This window comes from Falco cherrug, chromosome 2 (assembly GCF_023634085.1).
Source record: "Falco cherrug isolate bFalChe1 chromosome 2, bFalChe1.pri, whole genome shotgun sequence".
In the NCBI taxonomy this organism is placed as follows: domain Eukaryota; kingdom Metazoa; phylum Chordata; class Aves; order Falconiformes; family Falconidae; genus Falco; species Falco cherrug.
This window is the reverse complement of record NC_073698.1, coordinates 83,056,181-83,075,122: the sequence shown is the minus strand read 5'-3', so window position 1 is coordinate 83,075,122 and position 18,942 is coordinate 83,056,181. Positions and strand designations below refer to the sequence as shown.

Here is an 18,942-nt window from a genome sequence, read left to right as displayed (position 1 = left end):
TCTGTGGGTTTTCAGGACTGACAAGCTCCAAGGGGGAGGGAGATGTGAGAAAACGGGTCTGTAGCCAAGCTGGACCTGAGCAGAAAGAAACAGAGGAACTGCATGCTGACAAAGCCTAGGCAGCCCCTCTACCCTGAGCATCTCTGATGTAAGCTCTCCCTCCCCTTCCATGCTGCCCCCCACAACCTTACTGCTGCAGCTGTGCTGCATCTCCTCTGCCCCTGCCAGCTGAGCTGACCGTGGCACAGCTAACCAATATGCTGGGGGAAGAGACTGAGGGAACAGAAACAGGGTTGGGTTCCCGGGGGATTAAAAGCCCAGGAGCCTGTACCCCTGCGGGGGTAGCCCTCAGAGGGAGCCCCTCACTCTTGCCTCAGCTTTGTGGTGCAGTCAGGGCTGGTATGCACTGGCACAGAGGTGCAGCTCCTTTGGCACAAACTGAGTGCAGAAGAGTGGAAGGTGACATGGGCGAGACATCTGCAAGGAGCGCTGCTCAAATACTACTGATCTGATGTGGTACCACAGGGCCTGGGGCCAGGCTTAGTCCTTTGCCCCTCTACTGCAGAGATGCTGGAGCATTTGGGGCTTAGCAGGGCTTAATCACTTACACACATCCAATGCTCAGCCGCTTGCTGATCCCATCATGTGCGCACGCATGCATGCATATCCCACTCATCTCACTCCCCTGTTACCTTGAAAACCCACCTCTGTAATTTCTATTATCAGGTGAGCAGTGCAAGAGAAAGAAGGCTTTTAAATTCACACTGCTGGCAAACCTGACCTAGTCCTGTTGGCTAAACTCAGTATAACTTGGATCTGCCACCTGAGGTGGGAAGAATGATTTGTGGTGCCTGAAATTTCCCAGGTACAAAGCAACAGAATCCTTGAGGTGACGTCAGATCTTCCATCTGTAATATCTGACATTTACAATTATTTAGAAATAAATGTGAAAGAAAATGAGCATCATTTAGAAGTGAGTAGATACGTCAGAAAACAATGTGTTAACCCCTCTCTGCCTTATGGAAGAGCTAGCCTCTAAAATCTGGAGATTGAACTCAATCAGGAAAGTTTGATACAGAGGGATTTGATTCCTGTTTTGGCTGCAAATTCCAAGCCAGCTTTAATGATGGCCCCAATACTGATATCCTCCCTCTTATTTAATTGAGCACAGTTTACTTTAGCTAATATGCACACCAGAGTCCCCTAATATGAATCCCTACCATAAGAAATCACTGACACGCCTTCAAAATGCCACGGGAAGTGTTCAGTCATCACTTGAGAAAAGAGAAGATATTCCAAATGACTGAAAATGGGGTGTATAAAAGGAAGGAGTTAATATTTAAACAGGCTCTGAATTCCCCCCATTAGAGAAGCACCAGGAGTGAATTTGTCCCTTGCCTTTGCACTCATACACACCTCTGCAACAGTCACCTTGCCTTTTTTTGTGGTGCAAGCCAGACGAGGAACTGATCCGAGCTTTCGAGCAACAGGCTGTAGGTTATCAGCATCACAGGGTGGCTGGTTTGTTTATACAGCTCCTAAAGGAGGTGATGGATTAGCCACTCTTTTTGCACCCTACTGAAACTAAAAATGTTTCTGGCCTCACCTTAAAGGAAGAAACTGGGTATTTGCCTCTATGTTCAGTGTTTTGAACCAGATGGCCAGAGCCAGACAAAAGACAGGTGTGAGCCAAATTACAAGAATATAAACATTTGTGACAAATCACTCCAGTAACCTTTCTTCCTCTTTCTTGACAGCTTAATGCTGCTATAGATGTTAGCTTGTGTGGGACAGGTAAGAAGGCTGGCAGGGCTTAGTTAAACATAGTTTTAAATGCTAGATTAGAAAAACCATGAAATTTTACTAGGTTGTGGAAGATTGGGCTCTCCTTTGTTAGCGATTCTTACCGAAGACAAACTTTACTGGTATTCGTGTCTAAAAATACTTTAAAAACTGCTTCTTGGGGAAGAATATAGACTCCAGGTGCCTGACCACAACAGTAAATTGCTGTCAGTGACACAGCCTATGCATATTTAGGGGACCTAGCTTTGCCCTCTCCTTGACAGGATAGTGGGTTGCCTTGGGGTTCATCTGCTCATATCACTTTCATCTGTCATGACATATTCATATGCAACCCAGCTGCTGAAGCTTACACTAAGAAAGGAAACTTAAAAGTAATTGGTTGATGTTTATGTTGTTCCTTAGGCTACACCTGCATAGTCCTTTTCAAGGCTTGCTATTTGAAGAATCATTGACCTTACATATATATACTGTCCTATATCTTAAGTAATACACCTTTCTACTGTTAACCTTTAAATAATGCAAGTGCAGAAAAAGCCTTGTCACTGCTGAGCATCACCCAGTAAAATCTGACTGCAGTTTAATGCCAATACTAAATACATCATAACATTTTAGTAAACTCATTTCTGAGGTGAGACTGATTCTCTTAGATTTACTGGGAGATTAGACACCTTTTCAACTTGAGAGTTTTAGAAATGCTCATTGTTGGAGCCAGCAATCTGAAGATGATGAAAGCTTTTGTGCTGGGGCTGAGCTTGGTTTGCTGCAAACTACCCAAGACAAAATTGTGTCCCACCACAGGCATCTGCCTCAGACTCAGTCCCTGCAACAGAGACATTTGGGGTCTCCTGGCAAAGCAGCCATTGTCACAGCGGGCCCTGCCTCCTCCAGTGCTGGGTGAGGAGATGACACCCTGGTCCTGCCCTAGCTCTCCATGAAATGGCAGTCTATGGGCTCAGATCTCAACAAGGAGCAGTGAGTATGTTGGTACTGTGCTGTGTATAGGAGTTATCCTGGTGAAGAGGGGAGCACAGACTAGGTGAAGAATATGGCAGTGGCCACTTCTCTCTGAAGTGATTCCGAAAGGGATTCAGGCTGAATGATGCTGAATCGTCACAGTAATAAAGTGATAATCATTGATTTGAGTATCCCCAGCACAGCATTGAGTCTTAAATTTTATCATTAACCTGGCTGATACAGTTATAGGGAAAATGAAGTGTGTAGCCACCATCTTTCATTTAAAAGACCAGTTAAGCTGAAATAGGTAGCTATGGAAATAGGTAGAAGAGGATGTCTGTAGGTATGATAGGTAGGAGAAGCCATATGGACAGCTTCCGGAAAGTCAGCCAGCAAGCAGTAAGCATAGCATCACTTGTAGCATGACTGAGAAAATGCTCAGAGAAAGGGCTCTGGGGTTAAAGTGCTTCCAGAAAAAAGCTGAATCTATAAGCCAAGAAATTGTCTCCTTTTGCTTAATTCCTCCTGCATTCTAGGAATCAAGCATTTGCAAATAAACAGGGCTGCACTAAAGAAATAACTCACTGTTCCCAATTTCTAATAGAAGTGAATGCTAAACTTTAGCCATGCTGCCCACCAAAAAGAGCAACTATGCATTGAAGAAGATGCAAAAATATAAATTCATTTTCAAGAAATTAAAATTGTCCATGTTTCTTTCTGGTAACTCCCAAGCTGTGTTTTCTATGATACCTTGCCTCTGGTTCTGCATGGAAAAAGCAGTAAAAAAACTTGCAGGTTAACAATACGGCAAAATGCCCTTATTTATGGTCTTTGAGGCTTGCAAATGCTGAGCCCTTGTCTATTCTAGAGAAATGGCCGTAGAGTACTGTGACCGCCAGGTCACTCTGAGCCAGCATAAGCTCCCGTGCACGCAGGGCTATGGCTGCTGCTGGCTGTGCGTAGCACTGCCTTGGCTCCCTTTGCTCCCAGTGGAGTTAGCACTGTCAGCAGTGTTGGCACAGCCTCAGCTTGGGTTGTGTGCTTAGGCGATATGCTCTGTATATAGCAATATGCTATATATATATGTGTATGGTATTTCCTTAGGCAGTACGTTACTAGTATTGGGAAAGGTTTAAGGGGGGTGAGGGAAAAAGCACCTTAACATAGAGACTCACACAGTAAAGGCTCTGTGAAGGAAAGCCCCATATCCCCAAAACACAATTTCAGATCTATTGTTAGAGAATAAAAAGACAGTAATTACAATTGGAGACCAATTGCGTGCTATTGCCAGGGAAGATAATTCTCACCACAGATACACAGCTAGCTCTATTTTTATTCTATAATTTCTTTTTTCAGCATGCTGAAAAACTCAGAGAAGAACAAGTGACAAACAGAATTCAGAGGTATCCAAGTAAAGTTACTTTTGAGCAAAACATAATCTATCAGGATAACATTTACAGTGTCTATTTTAATAAAAGTCCTCAAACTACAGTTCTTTGGAATTAAAATAAATATTGTTATAATGCATAATATAGGCAGCTGGTTTCTGGATTGTGCTGTGCTATCATCTATCACTGTAAGTAGTTTTTAATGTAAAAATGAAATATACATTCTGCTGCAGCTACTTGTGTTTTGTGCTGGGTTGGTTGTTTGGTTTTAACCATATTGTCTTAGATGGGGAACATGAATTGACTATCAAAGGGTGATGTTGAATATATGTCTTTTACAGCCGCTAGCCTGAGTGATTCCTTGGGTGAAATTATATTAGATCAGACTGTATTGTGCTTGGTGCATGTTATCAGTGCCTACAAAACCAAGGCAGGCCATGGCTGGGCACCAGGACTTGCTGAAGTGCAGTGCCACAGCCCACAGGGGGGACATAGCCATTTGGGTGTCCTGACATATTTATTGCTGCACATTGACCCGGCAGCTCCAATCCAGCGCCTGCTTGCCTGCCACACGGATTCAGTCACAGGCTTAAGTTTTGTTGCACTCATTACTCCAGCTCATGCATTAGCAGGCTCTTTGGACTTGCCTCAGCATACCTAGATGTGCTATCCTTGAAACAAAATGCAGAATAGGGTCACCCTAAACACACTCAAACATTAATTTTGGCCTGAATGAAAATGCTTAGTGTACAAAAAAAAAAAAAGCATCATAATGCAGAAGAGCTCAGGAAAAGTGATGAACTAGAAATATACTTGTTAGGTGAGCTGAAACTTGTGTTTGTGTCATCTGAGCTATCATTTGTTTTAGAATACAATAGCCCATGATCCCAGACCTGAAATAAAGAACATCAAAGTTTATGCACTCCACAAGTCTGTTTCTGTATATCTTGGCTGCTAACTGTAGGATCGTGCAGTGAAGCAGAGAAGACAAAAAGTCTGTTCAGAGGGAGCCCTGGTTTCCTCCAGCGTCAGCATCTGGAAGGTACAGTGAGAGCAAGCCACATCAGGAACAGCATTGGTGAGGCTCAATGACATCTTCAGAGAGATGGGGGAGCAGCTTCAGAGAGCTGCACTATCAGCAGGACACCTACAGAAAACTTTCCAAAACTGCAGATGAGAGACACTGGAGGCATGTTTAGGTGGCTGGAGATACCCAAGAACTGACAAGCATCTTGAAGGAGTCATCTGTGCCACCCTTCACATTTGGGAAACAAGCTTTCTTCAGTGTTTAGGACAATAACTGCAAGGGCACCTTCACAAACCTTCACAGACCCCTGAAGACTGCTTTGCTTCTCTAAGTCAGAGAAATAATATCCCTTTTGTTTCACTGGACTTTTTTTTTTTTTTTTTTTTTTTTGGAGAGAGAAGTGGAACATGTTTCTTCCTTTCCTGACAGGTACAGAAAGATCGTTTTCTCTTCTCAGCACCATTCAACAAAAAAATGGAATAGCAGACAACCTATGTTTTTCCACTGTGATGTTCTTTGCTTCCTTTTATACCTTTCTCTCTGAAAAGTATCCACATCCCCCTGCCCCCTATTTCCCAAGGTTTTCCTGGTGATTGTGTGTTATTGTGGGGATTAATGCAGGGGAAACTTGAAAGCAGCAAGAGAAGCCTGCAGGCTCTGTCGAGTGTGAGAGATGGGCTGTTATCCCTCATACCTCCTTGTTGCGAATCCCACGTGGTAGTGTGCTAGTGAAAAGAAAACCTGCTCTGTGCAAGTGTTTGAATCAGTCAGGGCAAAAAGCACCTGTGTCCGGGTTGGTTTTAGCAATAGAAGGGACTGACTTTGCTCCCACACTGGGCAGCCCCCTCCTCCAGCTGGTGAGAGCCTTCCTGAGAGCACTTGCAGCTTTGTCCTGCTCTGGGCTTGGCTTACCTATCCACAGCGTCTTCCGTGCCAGGGACAGGGCCTGGGCTGGGCACCCTGCTCCCACCCCTCAGTCCCACTGCCTGGGGAGGCTGGAGCTCTGGGAGCCAAGGTTCCAACTGAGGCAGCTGGACCTGGGTTGAAAACTGGAGTGCTGGAGAGGAGGAAATGGGCAGCTGTCCTCTACAGTGGAAAATCTGCCTGTTGGGTCCCATCCTGCCTCTGCCAACTTCAGCAGGAGCTTTGCCTCTGGATAAGCCTACTATTTTCTGAGCTCTTCCTATTAAGTTCATACTAGCTAGTAATAGTCTGATCCACTGTAATAGTCTGTCCCTGTTCACAGACTGCAGGAGCAGGTTTCCCTTTGTGATTTACAACTCTTCAAGGCGACTTAATACCAATGCTCTTTAGCAAATTAATTTTTTTCCACAAGCCAGTCGCTAAGGGCATTTGCTACTTGCTATTCATGCTGTATGGTTGGGTGCTGTATCCCAAGGTATTGTCCCTGTTCCAGGACTGGTCTCACCTCAGCACTATAATCTGGAACCGCCTCTCTGCTTGCAGATTGTTCACAAATATACTGAATTGTTCCTTGGATCTACTGTGCTCACCAGGAAAAAAAAAAAAAGGGATATTTCCAAGACAGCTGCAGAGGTGCTTCTGATACACACGCTCTCATTGGGCATAGGGTCGTGCATTTTATTTCTTCCAAGCACTCTAGGGAAAAAAACACAGATATATCTGGGCATTGGTGAGTAATATATATAAACCACTAATAAACAGAAATTTTTTTTAAAAAAAGATGGCAAATAGCAGCAAAACTAATGAGGAGTCTGATTCCTGGGACTGAAGTGAAAGCTTTTCAGTAGCATTCACCTTGCTGACATAGATAGGACCGGAGAGTAACGCCAGAAACCAAACCTCCTTCCCAGCCAGTACAAATGGTTTAATAGTACGTTACGTAGACTTCCTGAAATAGCTGCCCCCTGATTCCTCAGCTGTGCTTGGGGAGGAGGTGGGAGGGAGTATATATGAATGCTAAATGCCACTGCAGGCTCCCCTACGCAGGCACCCCCATCGATGCCAATTTTTGATCCAGCAGCACAGGGCGGATTAGCAGCGGAAGATTAATTCCTTCCTGTCATCTCCCCGGGGAGGTTAAATGATCTCAGGAGCAATTTCTCTTGCTAGGAACACTGTAATCCCGAAGCAGACTGCTAACTGCTACAGTTTATGTGGGGCTCTAATGATGGCAAGGAGGTTCCAAGTTTGGAGAAGGGTCATCGGCCAAAGAGATGTTTATTTAATTAAATGGTGATTTCTTGCAACCCTTCTCTCGTGTGAAACCTGTAGCTTGGAGGAACCGTTTGGGTAATTTTTAAATGTCTGAAGGAGAAAAACCTTAATTAATTAAAAAAGGGGTCCTGCTGAGTATAAGCAGTTGAACATGACCCATGGACTTGACCTTAGCCATGCATGCTCCGCATCTGCGTCCTCGCCCCACTTACCCAGCACAGCTACTTGAAAATGAAACTCTGGTTTAAACTTTTTGGCTCGGTTGTGCAGTCTCTGCACCCACAGCTTCCTGTCAGTATGCTCCTCTGTAGCCTGCCACACCAAACTGCTCTGAGCCTGGTCCCCAACCTATGCTAGAAGGTGGCCCCATAGATCAGCAGAGACACAGGCAGCTGTGTGACACCCCTGCTCCTGTTCTCCTCTCCTCCCTGAGGAGGCTGTCTCACCAGTGGGAAGAAGACATGGGAGTATTCCTGACTGCAGAATCAGGGATAATAAAAACTTGTCACGGTGCTGTCCTGCCTGTCTTCAGATGACAAGGTTCCCTTTTCTCCAGGCCACTTCTGTGTGGTGAGGAGTGTGCTGTCACATCACTTCTGCAATGCAGTGAGCACATATGGGGCTTCCCTGCCCCACAGCATGCACTCGCAGGCAAAAATAAAATGTGGACCAAGAAGCGAATAGTAAGGAAGAGCTGAAGGGAGATGAGATGAGAGGAAGGCTTCTGGTAATCATGGGTTTGAAAGGGAGTCTCAAATAGAGATGGTTCTTGGCAGCAGGAAACAGAAGACGGCTCTAAGTGGGGAGAGCCGCGTGAGTGACATACAAATGGGAGCGTGGGAGCAGCCAGCCCCTGCGGCTGGAGCAGCAGTGGGAAGGGGAGGGGGGCCGCAGGAAGGGTGAGCAGAGCCATCCGTGGACTTCAGATATGCCTGGCACTGGATGAAAGGAAGAAGGTGAACGGGGGTCTGTGGGCGCTTTTATCACAAGATGTACTGGCGGGTGGATCTACAGGACATCAGCCAGTCTAATACAATGCCTGCATGCCTGCTGTCACCCTGGAGATGTGAGAAGCAGGGCTGGCAGACGCAGGGGGTGCATCGTAGTCACTGCAGGTACCACTGGCTAAGGGCATTTGCAACCAGCAAATTATCCTGATGCAGCTGACACGTGGTAACTCATTACTCTCCTCAGCAACCTGTTCCTCTGTCAGGGTTCTTACTCAAGGGTCCAGCTTCGATTTAAACCTGGCTTGTAGGGGTTTAATGTGTACCTGCAGATTCCTGGCTATTTCAGACTTGTCTCTACACAGAATTTAAAGTAATTAATTTAATTTAAATAATTTAAATGGAATTAAAAAAAAACAAAACAGTGGAGACCTCTCTGTAGGTACAGCGTTCAATTAGATCCCAGCGGTTTATTTTTCCCTGTATGTTTTCAGGTGTAGTGTAAACTTGTATGCATACTTCAATCTGTATATGCCTGTTTGTGGAAATGGAGCGTTTGAGCTGAACCGCTTCGCCATCCTGCCTTTGGAGAAATCATGGCAGGGAACATCAGAACAATAAAGATAGAGGAGGGGGAGGCAGGTGAGGAAATTTTGAAGTGAAAAGCAGAGTGAGAGATGGGATGGGGGTTACAAAGATGAAAAGCAGACCATTAAAACCGGGGGTCTGATCCTGTCCCCTGCTAGGAATTAGTAACAGTAGTTCTGTGTGTCTTATGTGAGGGCACAGAACTGCAGCTGCATTGCAAAAGATGAATCTGGGGAAGATTACCAGCAGCAAAGGCAATAGCTTGGAGGGCTTCTTTGCTGACCATGTCTTCAGTTCCAGTCACTTTATGCACTAATCCAGTCAAATATATGCTTAGCTGTAAGCATGTGGGCAGTTTCACTGATTACAAAGGCACTACTCAGTTGCTGTGAAGGGAAGCATGAGCTTGAGAGCTTTGCTTGCTTCATCAGGCTTTCTAAGGTACACAGCCTGTAAATCAGCACCTTAAACGATACCCTGACACTGAAATACAGTCACTGAGAATTAGAATAGAGGGAAATCAGAGACATGCAGGCTGGATGCTTTTTAAATAAATTGAAGAGGTTGAGGGTGAACTTCTTGTGTATTAATAGTTTATTGCAATGGTTTACATGTGAATTGCTCCCCTGAAGTTGCAAGATTGCTGCTATTCTGTTATCCTAACAAATCACTAGTGGCACCCAGTGGCTAGAAAGGTTAATCAAAAATTTACCTTTGTCCCTTATGATTCCCCTTGCACAAAAGTTAGCGTTTAAATGCAAATACCACTGTCTTGGTATTACGCGTATTAAATTCAGACATAGCTATTCTTGGGTGAGGTTTCAGCTGGAAAGTATCTCCTGAGTAACGATTGCAATTTCTGTTCACGGAGGCATTTAGCCTACAAGGTAAAATGCTTAGCCTTCTAGCACAACACACGGCAGGCTACAAACCCACTGCATTTTGGCGCAGTTGTGGGATAGTTAATGCTTATTTATTCTGTGAGAGCACTAAACCTGCACAAATGAAAATTATGCCTGTTGTAAGAGTTCCAGGACTTTCCTCCAGAGAACACTTTCCAAAATTTGCTGACTTTCAGTACTTACGGAATTTCAAGAGCCAAGTGATCCATAGGAAAGTTAAAGCCCAGCTAGTAAATGAAATGAGCAATTAACCAAACTGATGAGAGGGAACGCCAAAACTCCATAGCCGTAGTTTCTGGATCTTTAGCCTCTACTTGGTGCATATATAATGAAAAAATGTGTCTTCTAAAAGACAAGTAAAAATTACCTAATTTGTTACTGAATGATACATTAAATGGGCTTAAAGTACGTGCCTGATACTGCAGGCTGCGGAAGTGATTTCAGTAGGATCAGCCACATGACACGGGTTTGTAGGGGTTTATGTGTTACAATGTTGGGGTGCAGGCAGAGGCAGAGGTTTGTTATCCCCATTTGCTCTGCGGGCTGTGCTGAGCTAAAGCCCCTTTGCACTGTGTTGTGCTCCTCTGCCACCCCCTCCTCCAGCCAGTGGCTCGCAGCAGGTCACAGCCACCTTGTCCCCACCCGACGCTTCTGCTATCAGGCTGATGACAATTTCTATCAAAACTTACAGCTCTACCTGCACACCATTTTCTGCTCCCCCATCTCCCTGTTTGTCAAAAGCTGGCATAGCAAGGGAGGGAGAAGATGCTAATCTCATCCCTGCTCCATTTTAGAGACAGGAATCCTGTGTGTGGTAGGAGGATAACGCCAGGGGCCTCGGTTATTGGTTTGCTGTGGCTCCCTGCAGCGCTGCAGGAGCAGAGAGCAGCAGTGAAGCCTTTTCACCAGGCAGGTGACAACGGAGCGGCTGTGCAGGAATCACATGCTTATACTCTCCCAAGCCCCCTGTGGCGTCCCAACAAGGGCCATGGCAGGGAATAACGGCCACGGCCAGGACATTGCTGCAGCCTTGTTGTTCCCAGCTGCCAGAGCAGCCTTTTGGGGCTGAGGGACGGTTGCACCCAAGCTCAAGCAGTCCTGTAGCAACTACCAAACATGAGGTGGAGAGCAATGCTCCCTTTTTTCTGACACTGGCCCAGGCCAGGAACAGCTGGTTTTGCCTGTGGTGTGTTGTGTGGGCTGCTATAGCTTTGGGGAAGCACGGATTTAATTCCCCATGCTCTCCATGCAGGACACCTCTGGAAAGCTTTACTTGCAGTACTCAGACCTCACTGGACCAGGCACTATGCTGGTAGCAGTCTTCATTTCTGTTTCAGCCATTTTGTACATTCCTTGCCACCACAAGGACCCAGACCACCAGTCATGCCCTTTCCAGCTTCTTTTTATGGAATATAACACTTACGGCTGCAGATCATTTACTACAGTTTGTAATGGGTTGCAGGGAGCTGCTGGTGAACCTGGTGTGTGGGGTGGATGTTTTGCAGATCCTTTGTTGGTCTATTCTTGTCTTTTCCAACACTGCAATAATAAGTAGAAATGTAAGTCTTAGGGCAAGAGCCTCCTGACCATCAAGGTCAAATCTCTGCAATTACAGGTGTTATCTATCTTTCTCTAATGTAAGTTAATTTCTCCTTGCAAAAACTGGATAACCTCTCTGTGCCTCAGTGTCCCTGTAAAATGGGCACATCATCAGACAGGAGTTTGGTAATGGCAGGGCAGCGCTGCAGGTTTACATCGCTTGCCAAGCACTTCACGATCCTCCACTGGGATGTACCGGGAAAGTGCAAGTTTACTTTTAAAACTTACATACCCCTCCAAATGGTTTCCTTGAAGAGTTTTTACGTTACTGTCATTGCTCTTGTCTCCCAGCACATTCCTTAACTGAGGTGTGTGTCATTGCCTTCATTCATCCCCTCATCCCCCCCGCCTTTCCCTGCCTTCTCCCAAGGCAGGTGTGAAGTGTGTGTGCAGCAGAGTGCTCTGCCATGGTTCATTGATTTCTCTTGTTTGTTGCTTTCTTTTCTTTCCTTGCTTTCTTTTCTTTCTCCCCAAAGAAAGCAGTGAGTGGAAATGCAATAGGTGATGTAAAATTTGCAAGCCAAATAGAGCATACATTTATTCCCATGTGCACAGCTTAACAGGAGGCTGAAAACTGTTCACTGACTCTTCTTGTCCGTGCAAGAAGAGCTTCTTGCCTGACTGGTGAGTATAGACTTTAACCCATGTGGACATACTGGTATAACAGGGTTCAAATGTCCATTCTGGCATGTCAGCATGTTCTACCTCATTCTCAATTATATACTTTGCAGCTTTTCATTAAGAAGTCATAGTTCTGTGTGACGTCTCATGTTTGGAGGTGGCTACAAAAACCTGTTGGGTCCTGGCTTCTTTCTTAATACAGTAATCAAATGCAGAAGTGCTAAACCATTAATTCTAGAGAGTTTGGGGTTTTGTTTGTTTGTTTGTTTTTGTTTGTTTGTTTGTTTGTTTTAAATCCCAAGAGTATGAAATCCGAAGAAGACTTAATACAAGTATTCCTAGGGGATGGTGATCATAAGTGTTGTGACCATCTGGGTATACAGCTGGCTAAACATAGCGTCTACTTCATCTCCTCCAGGAGGGATCCTTAGAAGGGGCAGAAAAGGGCTAAACCAGTACAAAAGCCGACCTTTTTTTCAGTAAGAGCATCCTCCCTGTTTTGGAAGTGTTAATCGTTTGGCCTCCCTCAGCCACGGAGGCTGCTTTATTGTGTATTTATTACTGAGATGAAGGCTGGAGCCAGAGTTCCTTGGCCCATTTATAAAGCAATTTAAATGAGACGGCTGCTCTGGGCGGCAGTGCTTGGGACCAGGCTGAGCCGCCGCAGCAGGCGTGCCAGCGGGAACTGCCCTCAGCCTTAGGAGCGGGGATTTACGGTTCACATGCAGTTCAAGCGCGGCTCTTGCCTTGGGATTATGTACGTGGCCAGCACCAAGGCATGCAAGACGGGCTGCTGGGCAGTCCTGAATCCTGCAGCCAGGGAGGGGGGCTGCTGGTACCAGGCTCCTGCATGCTCAGGGACCTTGCTGCCTGTGCAGCAGGGAGCCCCAGAACCGGGAGGTGCTGCTTTGTCTCCCCAGCTCCTGCCTCTCCCTGCTCCATCCCTGGTGGCTGTTGCCCCTCGGGAGCTGCTGCTGCGTGGTGCCTGGGCTGGCAGGGCTGGCAGGGCTGACCACCCCCCCGCAGCCCCGGCGGGGAGGGAGTGCCGTTTCAGAAGAGGGCTGTGGTTCAGTAGCCAAGTGGCGTGAAGAGACTTGCACTCTCCTCGATGCCGCTGCTGTTGTGGCAGAGACAACCAGGTGATGCCAGCTTTTGGGGCAGCTGCCTCTAACCCTGGAGTGTCATGGCTACAGCACGCAGCATCACAGGTGGGACCAGTTCTGGCCCTCCTTCCCACTATCCCAGCCCATTCCAGCCCCAGGACCAGACTCCATCCCATCCACCCATGCTAAACTGTGTGATCATCACACCTCGGCTATGGTGTTTCGGCACAGGGCCTTCAGCCTCTGGCTGTGGCTGCCTGAGAAATGGCTGTATTCCAGCAAATCCCACAGCCTGCCAGGCCTCATCGGGAGCTCTGGGGGAAAATATAACTCAAGCCATAAACAAGTTAGTAAGGAACAAAAGGATATGTGAATGGACCATCAGTGGGTCTAAATCATCAGCTGAGACTAATTTACACCTCAGAAAGATGGACATATACCTTACCCAGGAAAGTCCAATTATAAAAAAAAATTGAAAAAATATCCAAGCTGTTCCTGCTTACAGGAACACCTTTCTTATCAGGACAATCCTTCAAAATCTAGCAATCGCCAGCAAAGCCTGAATTCACTACCAATCCACCTTCACCTCTCACATAGCTTCTGCACCAATATCACACTGCCTTCAAAGCCCCCAGACCTCTTCTTCCCCACCCTTGCTCCCAGCACCTGCAGCCTGGCATGAAGTCCAGCCTCCTGGTCACTGATCTCCACCAACACAGCCATGCAGGCAGCTTCCTGGCACATGGGGCTGCAGTGGTACGTACCATCGCTGTGTTTTTCCCAGGTAAGCGTTTAGGAAATTTCACAGCTTTCAAATGGAATTAAAAAACAATGGGCAGGCACCTTCTGTGCCATAATATGCCTAAACAGAGAGTGACTTAGAAGAAAACAAGACCCATTGTGTCAGGACAGATCAAAGATCCATCTGAATTGGTCAGGCATTAAATGATCATTGTAGGTCCATTCCAACTGAAATATTCCAGTCTAGTCTAGTCTATTCTGCCATGCCGTCTTGTCTCCACCAGCAGCTGGCCACAGCTGCAGAGGGAGGAGTACAAGTGCAAGACATGCATGCAGTGATCCCACTCAGAAATATCTGCTCAGCCTCAGCGAACTTCGGCTCAACAGCTCCTGCCTTACAGGTATTGCCTTGGCTTATCTGGCTTTTGGCTACAGGAGAGGGGTGTTGTGGCAAATGGAGGATGAGGGTCAGGGTCTGTTACAGAACAAAAAAAGTCAGATTTGTCTTCAACAAAAGAGCCCCATGGTAGCTAACCTCACCTCCACTGCAGAGGCCACTGCTAAGGGTGCCAGCCCCGTGCTGCTGCCAGAGCACAGTGGGCTGTGGTTACACATCAGAGTTCTGCTTTCCTGGGTGTGCTGCCACCCACAGGGTTTTGGGGTGTTTAGGCCAAGACTGGTTTCAGAAGCACTCCATACCTTGGCTCCATGTGCAGGTGGCTTTCATATCCTTTTGTAATAAAGCCTATTTACTCTTACCATTCATTGAGCCCTCTTTCCTGCTTCCTTTACTTTTCTTCATTTTCCTTTCCTTCCCTTCTCTTCCTTGCCCTGCCCTGCCAAACACTATGATAATAGGGTTGTTAGGTCCATGCTATTAACTTGCAAGCTTTAAGCCAGAAAGCGCAAGAGTTAAGGCTCTAGGACAACGTTATCTTGGCCATGGGCACACCTGTAGTGCTTTCAGGTGTGTTCATTTACACCTTTTGTATCTGAAGCTCTTCAGCCAGACTGCCTGAGCATCCCTCTGAGCTCCTGCACAAGGTAGGGCAGAGAGCAGCACCCCACAGGTGCTGTATGCCTTTAAAAGCTTCCCTACCTCCACACATTTCATTGATAACAGAAGCAAAATACAATGCAATAGTGTTTCTTTCATTTTATATATAGCCTAACTTTTTAAAACTATGTGACCTCAAATTTTGAGTTTAGGGCCTTTATTTTGTTGCTTGTTTGTGCCAGAGGGAGAGAATGGGGTCAAAAATCCTGTTTATTTCTTGAGGAGAGTTATTGAGGGAGCAGCTGAATGCTGTTGTGTGGGTCATGCCTTGGGTAAGTGTCATCATACCCTCACAGCTCTCCTGTTTGTCTGGAAATGCTGCTCTGCAGTGCTGGATTAGCAGAGCAATGGCATCCTTGTCTGCAATGAAGCAGCTCACTTCTTATAAAGGAACAAGACAAAACCCCTCCCCACATTTTTTCTTATTAAGAAGAAAGAAGGAAAAAGCTTCAGTCATGGCAAATATTCACAAATAATGCTGAGAGACCCACATATAAAGGTAGGGTTTTTTTCTTCTGCATACTTTCCCCCTTCCCCCACCTTCCCTGGGAAGGAGATAATTCTTATTTGCTTTTTTTCCCCCTTCCCTTCCCCTGAGGCAGTGAGGACCAAGGAGAGTTACCGAAGTTTCTTGCTTTGTTTTGCTGAGAGAATTGCAATGCCTCCCAGGTAAATTGTCTCATCATCAGTCAGGCTGAGTAGAGGAGTTTGTTATTAACACAAAAATGTGGGGAAAGTAATTTTTCATTTTTACTGAACCTAAAAGTGGTTGAACAAGATCTCTTCATATTTTTCCTTTCAAACTTTGCTGAAACACAATGTTTAAATGCCAGAATAAAAGTGCCACACTGAAGAAAGGCACGCTGGAAAAGAATAGCTATAATGGCAGCCTTAACAGTCGTGACAAGTAGGATAAATCTTCCAGTCTGTGGATGATTTGTTAAGTGTTTTGCAAATATATATACATATTGCAGATATATGTTATGTGTGTGTGTGTGTGTGCAATCAATACAGTGTGTGTACAACAGATGGATGGATTAGATAGATAATTATGTGATTGCGAGTCTCCCGTTATATTTATGTTCACCCATTAAAGCCACTTGTGAGTTATCCCTCCTCTCCTCTCCTGGAGATAAAGGTCATTAATGCCATCAGCCCTCAGGTATGCTTCACACCCTGCGCAGCCACAGAGGCAGAAAGCCAGAGATCCTGATGCCTGCTTTGGCAGCATGGTGCAGCTCAGCCTCCTTCATTTTTGAGGAAAATGTAAGCTGGAAAAAAAGTTAAAAAGTTCAGGTGTTTTTTTTTTTTTTTACTGCCAGATGCAGCAGCTGAGGTGGGATAGTTGTTAGTTTTGCTACTTGAGGAAGCAGAAAGGTGTCTGCATCAACCGGAGGGTGACCTTGTGTAGAGGGGCAGGATGCATGCCTGCTCAGGGTGGGCTGAGGGCACGCTGGGCTGTGAGCGTGTCCCCAGGTGAGGCCAGCAGCTGCTCTGCTTCTGCCGATGGCCCCAGCCCAGCAGATGCTGGGGTGTCCTGGCTGGACTCGGCTGGAAAGCCCGACCTCTGCATGCTGTGGGGTGACAGAGCGAGCAGGGACGGAGCAGGCACAAGAGACACCCCACGATGTGTCAGTCGGCTGCCCGGCTGCCTTACCCTGTCACGGCTGCACGCCAGCCTCCTTGGAGCCTGGCCGACTACTGGGAAGAGGATTTCAGTCCACACCCATTTAGTCACCGGCGTCTGACTTGGAAATATCTGACTAATTAGGGGTTGTATGTAATGTAACCTAGGCAGGTTGCGTTCCTGCTACCCCAGCCTTCCCTGCACAAATACCTCGAGTCCATGCAGCGGGCTGCAGGTCCAGCAGCGATGGGGACAACCCACTGATGGGTCTAGGCCAGGTTTGCAGACAATATCCTGGCCCCTACCTACACCAGCCAGCCACGTTGCTCCTGCTGGCTTCTCCTACAGGGCTCACGTGGAACAGTGGGGATGTAGGGGAAGCCTTCTCTGTCCCTAGCGCCAGTGTCCCCAGCAGGGAGCTGCCCCTGGCAGCGCAGGCTTTTCTGGACAGGCACAGGGCAGCAAGGAAGAGTGGAGATGGTCCAGCAGGCTTCAGCACTGATTCTTTAGGGTCACTCTTAAGGACATGGACCTGTTGGAGCAAGTCCAGAGGAGGGCCAGGAAGGTGATCAGAGGGCTGCAGCAACTCTCCTATGAAGACAGGCTGAGAGAGGTGGGGTTGTTCAGCCTGGAGAAGAGAGGGCTCCGGGGACACCTCACAGCAGCCTCCCAGTGCCTGAAGGGGCTACAGGAAAGCTGGGGAGGGACTTTGTACAAGGGCATGTAGTGACAGGACAAGGGGAGGTGGCTTTAAACTGGAAGAGGGTAGATTTAGATTAGGTATAGGGAAAATATTCTTCACTGTGAGGGTGGTGAGACACTGGCACAGGCTGCCCAGAGCAGCTGTGGGTGCCCCATCCCTGGCAGCGCTCAAGGCCAGGCTGGATGGGGCTGTCAGCAACCTGTTCTGGTGGAAGGTGTCCCTGCCCCTGGCAGCGGGGTGGAACTAGATGGTTTTTAAGGTCACTTCCAACCCAAACCGTTCTATGATAAACAGCCCTAACTAACACTTCATTTTGATCCTTTTAAGCCATTTCTAGATCTAGCTTAGTCTCTGCTTGACCTCAGGGAAGCAGAAATGGGGCACAGAGCAATGTTTTCTGAATTCTAGAGAGGATCTTCTGGAGGGAAAAAAAACCCTAAGAAAAATCAAAGACTGCCTTGTTTCCTGTTTTGCTAACAGAGAGAGGAGGATAACTCCAGTACTCAGCACTGTGGTAAATAAACTGGTGAGGTGGGTCCTGCCCCCCACCTCCAACCCAAAATCTCCAGTGAATTTGCTTTGCTGGAATGGAATTCTACATTTTAGATGTAGACTAGACTTTCGATTTCAAATTACTGGGTTTTGAGTTAAAATACTGAAAAAAAAAAAAGTGACCTTGGGCTCACATCCTGATACACCACCAGTGGGAAGAGGAGTATTTGTGAACCGGCAGTTGCTTTTCTAGCTGTGGTCTTATGAATCCATGTGCAACAGATGAAACAACATCAGCCAAAGTCATTTTACCTCCTGCCTCTCTGCGAACTGCAGCTCAGCTAGGTCCATGGGTATACGCGGCTGCATCCTGCCCACCAAAGAAAATACAAAGACTAGTGATCTCTGTGCTCCTCGTCTATTGATGGACACAAATGACCAGTTTAGCGCTTTCATTTCCACACCGGGAATAGAGGGATTAAAATGCCACTATCTCCTGATTGTAATGCTTTTTATGCAGGCCCTAGGTAAACATTACAAGAGTCAACAAACCACTGTTAATAAAAATTGCTAATTAAATGAGGGCCAGTGGCTTGCTTTATTGACATAAGTATTTATAGGCTTTTTCTGCTCTCTTGTATTTTCCAAGGCTCTGTATGTTTTGCGTTTACTTGTGCTCTCTGTTCCTGCTTGTCCTTCTAATTATTGCTTTATAGGGGTTTTTTGTTGTTGTTTTAACCACCCTGAGTCAGACATAAGGATTTGTCTTATGTCAAGTCCATTCTTTTCTTGGAAGAACTTCTCTAACACAACACAATATTTTGGAGTTTGTAAATAATACCATACATTTCCTAAATCTGTCTTTTGCAGTGTGATACTAGCCAAGATAGCTTATACTTTGGGATAAGACTTGGATTTTTGGTACACATTTGTCTAGCTCCTCAAGAAATGGGGCTTTAAACCCTGTGTGAAAGGAATTATAATTCAGCTGAGCTTATCTGTGTTAATTCAGGATATGCAGTTGACTATCAGAAAAGCATCCAAACTGCAGCTCAATAAGAGACTCCAATGTGTTCAGTCATCCTTCTGCAGAACATGCAGACCATCATCATTTAACTATTAGCATGTACTATTAATTCTGTGGAAACCCACACTGGACACAGCACACAGGACTGAAATGGCACACAAAAC

At 46.3% G+C, this 18,942-nt stretch overlaps 1 long non-coding RNA gene across 1 annotated transcript in view; it reads right to left on the bottom strand.

The window, feature by feature from the left end:
- Nucleotides 1-4,205: 4,205 nt before the first annotated feature.
- LOC114017739 (uncharacterized) overlaps nucleotides 4,206-18,942 on the bottom strand; it is a 68,711-nt gene continuing 53,974 nt past the window's right edge. Inside the window, exon 4 of the long non-coding RNA XR_003562978.2 lies at nucleotides 4,206-6,792. This is a non-coding gene — a long non-coding RNA (uncharacterized LOC114017739). The remainder of the gene's footprint in view (nucleotides 6,793-18,942) is intronic.